Raw genomic sequence first — 6777 nt, forward strand, 5'->3', positions numbered from 1 at the left:
AACATGGCAAACAAATAGAAAAAATTCAATTTAAACACCTCAACTTAACCATTTTCAAGAATAATATTTGATAAGTTCGTATTGTCAAAATATATTGGTAATATTTGATAAGTTCGCACTTCCACTCAACCAAGGGATGCGACTTGGTAGTATCAAGTTAGGTTTGGTGATGAGGTTCTGACCCGTTCGAGCAGCTCCAGAGCACATATTGGGGAAGGTGGATGAGAGCATAAAGAACGCACAATTAGATCTATGATGCAATGGACAACCAAAATGGATCAGGTTGATGTTAATTTTCTTTATTTAGTGTATTCTCCTATTCATTTTCCTATCTATACTAATTTGTACTAACATAAGTTCACAAGACATTGTTTGGTCTTTACAGTGTCTCCAATATATAAAAAAACCTTACACTAAAACTCACGTGCTAACAGGTAGCTTATTCAAATAGAATATTAGAAAAATAGAATAGGATACCTTCTATCACTACTGGAAAAAAGCGATTCTACGACGGTCAAATAGGGGATACAATGATGTTTTTCGAACGTCGTTGAATGTGACGTCGTCGAAGCTTAAAAATTTCAACGACGGGTCCCAAAACAACGTCTTTGAAAGTGAGCAACTTTCAAAGATGGTGCTTACCTCAGCAACGTCTTTAAAAGTAGGCATTCTAAGACGTTGCTGAAGTAAGCACCGTCTTTGAATGCCTACTTTCAAAGACGTTGTTGAGGTAAGCACCGCCTTTGAAAGTAGGCATTCTAAAATGTTGCTGATGTAAGCACCGTCTTGGAATGCCTACTTTCAAAGACGGTAATTGAAGTGTTTTCTATTTTTGCTTTGCGTTGACGTGTTTCCACTCCTAAATAATTCATCCTCCAAAATTCCTTATCTTGCATCCACGGGGTCCAAAGTTCGTTTGTGAGCTATAAAATTGAAACCATTAAAAGTTAGATAAAAATTAAAAAAAATTAAAAAGAAATCAGAGAATAAAAAAGAATTACGGCCATTCTTTAATTCCTGTGATAATTATATTACTCAAAAATTGAAAGAGGATGAATAAATTAAAATTAAATAGATTTAAATTAAGAAATTATAGAATTAAATGGTACCATAATTTGTTTTCTACTCAATACTCATCATTGGTTCAGTTTAACAAAGCAGGGAGTTTCTAACAGTTGACCAATATGAAGATATGCACCATCAAGGGGTGGCAACAGGCCCTGCAAACAAAGAAAAAGAGGAATACAAACAACTAAATCTTTTGCATAATTATAAGAAAAGAAAAGAAAAAGAAATGACAAAAAATTTAAAATAAATCAAATTTCTCGCATAAATAAAATCTGAGTCAACACAAACTGGACTTAAAATCCAAATTATTAAAGAAAACTTACTTTGATGAAGTTTCATTCACAAAAGTCATGGCATAACCTGGAACCTCTGACGTTAGTGAAATCATATTATAAAGACAAGTATAACTACCTAAAATAATTTGCCTTAAAAAAACTAGAATTTGTATAAAAGATCATACAACATCAGCATAAAAAAAATTAAAGTTTGTTCAAATTGTTATTCATAATTTTCAAATTGTTAGTTGTGAACGAATTTAAGTTTGTTCTCCTGCTTCCATTATCATCAACCATGTGGTTATGAATTACAAAGTCATGGCACTTCCAGTATGAAGATACAAACCAAATAAGGAAAGTGTAAACAACCACTAACTGGCATGACATGAATAGAACCATTAGTAACAGAAAGTGGTGAAGCCAATACCTTTGCTCTTGTTAGAAAACAGCAAGTCTAGAATAAGATAATAATATCAATATACCTTAGGTGCTCTAAAGTGAGTACAAAACCTGACTCAAAGCAATGCTTAAAATATAGACTAATTATTTATGTGAAAACAAATTCTTGATACGATAGAAACAAGAAATGTTTAAATAAGACAATTAAAAATGAAAAAAAATTAAGAATGAAGCATAAGGGAGAAAAATACATGTTAAGGGTATATTGATGGAAGCTTGCTTGTGGGGCTTCTATGGAGGCTGGATCTTTGAGCTTCAATGAGGACCTTTAATGGTGATTTTCCACCATGGAGATGCAGCGGAAGACAAAGGAGAAGAGGTGAGTGGAGGCGCCATCCACTAGGGAATAAGCCATGGAAGAAGGAGCTTCACCACCAAGATGAGCCTTGGATAAGAAGATTGGAAGGATGGTTCAATGGAGGAAAAGAAAGAGGGAGAGAAAGAGAGAGGGGGAGCACGAAATTGAAGGAATAAAAGAGGGAGAGAAGTGGAACTTTGAAGTATGTCTCACAAGACTCTCATTCATCAAAGTTACAACAAGTGTTACACATGCTTCTATTTATAGACTAGGTGGCTTCCTTGAGAAGCTTTCTTGAGAAAACTTCCTTGAGAAGCTTCTTTGAGAAAACTTCCTTGAGAAGCTAGAGCTTAGCTACACACACCCCTCTCATAACTAAGCTCACCTCCTTGAGAAGCTTCCTTAAGAAGATTCCTAAAGAAGCTAGAGCTTAGCTATACATACCTCTCTAATAGCTAAGCTCAACTCCTTGAGATGAGAAGCTAGAACTTAGCTACACACCCCTTATAATAGCTAAGCTCACCCCCATGACAAAAAACATGAAAATACAAAAAAAAAGTCCTTACTACAAAGACTACTCAAAATGCCCCGAAATACAAGGCTAAAACCCTATACTACTAGAATGGCCAAAATACAAGGCCCAAACGAAGGAAAAACCTATTCTAATATTTACAAAGATAAGCGGGCTCATACTTAGCCCATGGGCTCAAAATCAACCCTAAGGCTCATGAGAACCCTAGGGCCTACCCTTGGATCTCTAGGCCAATCTACTTGGAGTCTTCTACCTAATGCCCTTGCGGGATAGGATTGCATCATTCCCTCCACCTTGGAAAGGATTTGACCTCAAATCCCAAGGTTCTTCATACTCTGGGCTCCTTCCCTCAACACCTGTAAAAAGAACAAAAACATATGTATTAGTGGTGTTTGGTATATTGAAGTAAGGTAAGGTCTGAAAACCCATTTCCTGGGCATCTTCCCATGAAGGAACATGGTTTCTCACCAACTCAATGAGTGGTGCTACAAGTATAGAAAAATATGGGACAAACCTTTTGTAAAAGTTTATTAAGTCATGGAAGCCCCAAATTTTTCTTATACTTGGTGGAGTGGGCCACTCAGGAATGACCTTTATTCTCTTAGGGTTCATGGGAACCCCTTGATCACTATTTGAAAAATTAAGAAAAGTAACGCAATAAAACATACCTTTTTCTGTATTTTCATATTGATTATTCCTACCAAAAAGTATGACAAACCTAAGGTGTCCCATATGAGTACCTAAGTTTGTATTGAAACTAAAAATAAGAACAAACCTACCTAATGGGTCCCTATGTACACACACCATGGAGATGTTAGGTGTACGAGTGATTTTACAAAAGAGGGTTGCACCACTCAAAACTTTCATCATACCACCTATTTTAGGGACTTGGTGCGTAATAATACCTATTTTGGGCACCAACAAAGCACAAGGGTTTAAGCTCTTGCGAACCAAACCCTCATCCAACAACTTCTTTACTTGAGGAATAAACTCAAGCCCAAGAGGTGTGGCAATGCTAGCAAGTGCCTTTTTACAAAAGAGAAAATGTGGAGGTTGTCTAAGAGGGAAAGTTTCTTTAATGTTTGTCTTTATTGTAAAATGAGTTTCCTTCTTAGCTAAACTCTTGGAGGAGACACTTACCTCCTTACACTTATCTTTAACCACTAATGGTTGTCCTTCTTCTTGGGGGTAGATTTCTTCACTAGATTCTTCCCCTTTTGCTTTTTCACTTTCACTAGAGGAAGGTGAAGTAGTAGCCTCATCTTGGCTACTCTAAATGTCTTGGCCCCTCATAATCATGGTTTTTGTGGTGGGGCATTGAGAAGTAATGTGTCCTCTTCCAAGACATTTAAAGCACTTTATAAAGCTAGTTTTCTCTTGCATACTAGCCTTAAGGGCTTGCTTTTTTATTGTCTTCCCCTTATCATCTTCGGGCTTAGAAGGTGTCACCCCTAAGATGCCTTGACCTTGGTCTTTCTTTGGATAAGAGTGAGAGCCATAAGATTTTGAAGTAGACTTCTTTTTAAGTTGTTGTTCTACCCTTATTTCCCAATCTAAGTTAGCCTCTACATTGTCCTTACCATGGAAGTATGAGAGTTTAATGTTAGCCTCTTGAGGCTTTCTTTCCTTTTCTCTTCTATGGGAGTGAGGTCTAAGATGTGACCTATGTCTTCCTTCGTAATAGTCACGAAGTTCTTCACTTAGGCTTTTGCAAGAGTTATGACTACTATAGGAGGCATGTTTTTCTCTTTTCATTTCTTTCATTATTTTTCTTCTTTCTTCCTCTCTTATTTTCTTTCTTTCATCTTGACTTATTTCTTCCACTCTTTTTTTTCCTTTTTCTTTTCTCTCTTGTTTTTCTTTCCATAACTTGAGGGAACTCAACTCATCTAAGATTCTAGATAAAGGATCTTTATGAATAGTACCCTTTCCATTAACACTAGATGAATGATGACTCATGTTGGTTCCTAAGTTGTGGTTCTTTCTTGTTGGAGGTTTGAAAACAAAAGGTAAAAGAAACTATGGTTGAAACTAGCCAAATAAACACTAAAAGAGAGGTGTGAAAGATAAGGTAAAAAACTAATTGGTAAAAGGAAAGCTATCTAGGCGGTTTGATAATGGAAGGTAAAGAAAATAAGCTATGAAAATAAGCAAGAAATGTAAACTAGGCGAATCCTAAGAGTGTTTGGATGACCACATTCAAGGTTCCCAACAAAACACTCACTATCCTAAGGAAAAATTGTCTAAAATTATTACACACAAATGGAAGTTTGGTAACCTATTGGAGGCTCCCAACACACTTCCAATGAAAGGCCTTTTTGTTACAAAACTTGAAAGCAATGAAGGTAAGTAAATTGCAAATTACAAAATTACAAAACGGTCCTCAATTTTGGTGGTTGTTCTCTCTTTGATGATTCACTCAATTTGGAGTGCTTCTTAGTCCAATAGCTCTTAAGGTGGTTGGCCCCTTGCTTCTGGACTCAAATTCTTCAAGGGATGGTACCAATCCTCCTTCCATTTCCCTATATGGCAACCCACAAACAAGGAAACAAAGAGACAAGCAATAACCAAAGACCAAAAAAAAAATGAAATGAAAGCTAAACCAATGGAGTTTTAACAAGACAATTTTTCAAGGATTATTCAACAATTAAAGCAATGAAAAGGACATAGAAGCAAGCTAGGACTCAAAGAGAAACTTAGAATGGCTTTAGAGTAGAGTAAAAAAAACTGAAAAAAAAAACTCAACAAAACTCTAGCTTTGGCACTTGTCTTCACACTAATTTTGAATTGAAATTTCCAATTATAGAATAAATTTTGAGCCAAAACAACAAGCACACTTCCCTTTCACCTTTTTTTTCTGGATACTAATTTTCCTACCAACTTGTGCGATTTTTCGTATTTTTCCTTTTATCCGAATCACTTGTTTCTTTTTTTATAACTTTTTTCCAGATGTCTAGAAAATTCAGTAAAAATTTCAGCTCAAAATTCGAAGTAAGCAATTCTCAGTAATTTTTACAAGTTTGTATGTCCAAGCTGCCAGCACCAGCGATTTGTTTCTTTAAGCATGGTATATTGATTGCCTTGGGCTTACTTTCAACCTTCCTATGTATGTTGAACTCACTATGATTGTTTACCACAGTTTTAGGAGTTCAATATTCACTTAGGATCAACATTTCAGCCAGCAATTCAATCTCCAAAACTCAAATTCACAATAGACACAATCATAAGGAAACCTAAAAGTTCAAGAAAAGGTTCACAATCAAATACTCTCTAAGAATTTTGCATGAACATGTTAAGGACTAATTAACATGAAAGATTTGACTCAAATCAAATAATAGGCTAAAAGAATTTCATACACTCATGAACAAATGAGTTTGACAAAGAAACAAGAAAATAAAATTCAGCACAACATAAGAAATCTTATGGGACAAGTTTCATGACTAGACATGACTTCTATGACAAAACTACAATAGGTGAACAAGTCACTCTAGATTTTTGAGGTTTTCTTCTACTTTAATATTTTTGTAATCATTTTATGGTTTAGGTTTCAGCCACAAAAAATAACAAGACAAAACTCAAAGGAACCTAAACTCAACACAATTCATGGTTCAAGAACAAGAACAAGAAATTTGAACCATAGAAAATCAAATCTAACTTCTATAGCAAGTTTAATCGATGCAAACTCTAAAGAATCATGTTAACAACATTTAGAACAAGACATGTGAAGAGATACATGGAGAAAAATGAAGAAAAAACAATGGAAGAGAAGGTAAAGCAAAAAATTAATGGAGGTTTACAGAGCACCTACTTGAAGCTCTTGTGCTCTGATTACCACTTGATGGAAGATTGCTTGTGAGGCTTCTATGGAGGCTGGATCTTTGAGCTTCAATGAGGACCTTTAATGGTGATTTTCCACCATGGAGATGCAGCGGAAGACAAAGGAGAAGAGGTGAGAGGAGGCGCCATCCACTAGGGAATAAGCCATGGAAGAAGGAGCTTCACCACCAAGATGAGCCTTGGATAAGAAGATTGGAAGGATGGTTCAATGGAGGAAAAGAAAGAGGGAGAGAAAGAGAGAGGGGGAGCACGAAATTGAAGGAATAAAAGAGGGAGAGAAGTGGAACTTTGAAGTATGTCTCACAAGA

The 6777-nt window shown here is 35.8% G+C and overlaps 1 non-coding gene across 1 annotated transcript; it reads left to right on the top strand.

The window, feature by feature from the left end:
* Nucleotides 1–633: 633 nt before the first annotated feature.
* On the top strand, nt 634–739 carry MIR4374B (microRNA MIR4374b). Its single transcript, NR_048704.1, has one exon. It is a non-coding gene; the product is annotated as a microRNA MIR4374b (primary transcript).
* Nucleotides 740–6777: the final 6038 nt, after the last annotated feature.

This window comes from Glycine max, chromosome 18, assembly GCF_000004515.6.
Source record: "Glycine max cultivar Williams 82 chromosome 18, Glycine_max_v4.0, whole genome shotgun sequence".
Taxonomy (NCBI): Eukaryota; Viridiplantae; Streptophyta; class Magnoliopsida; order Fabales; family Fabaceae; genus Glycine; species Glycine max.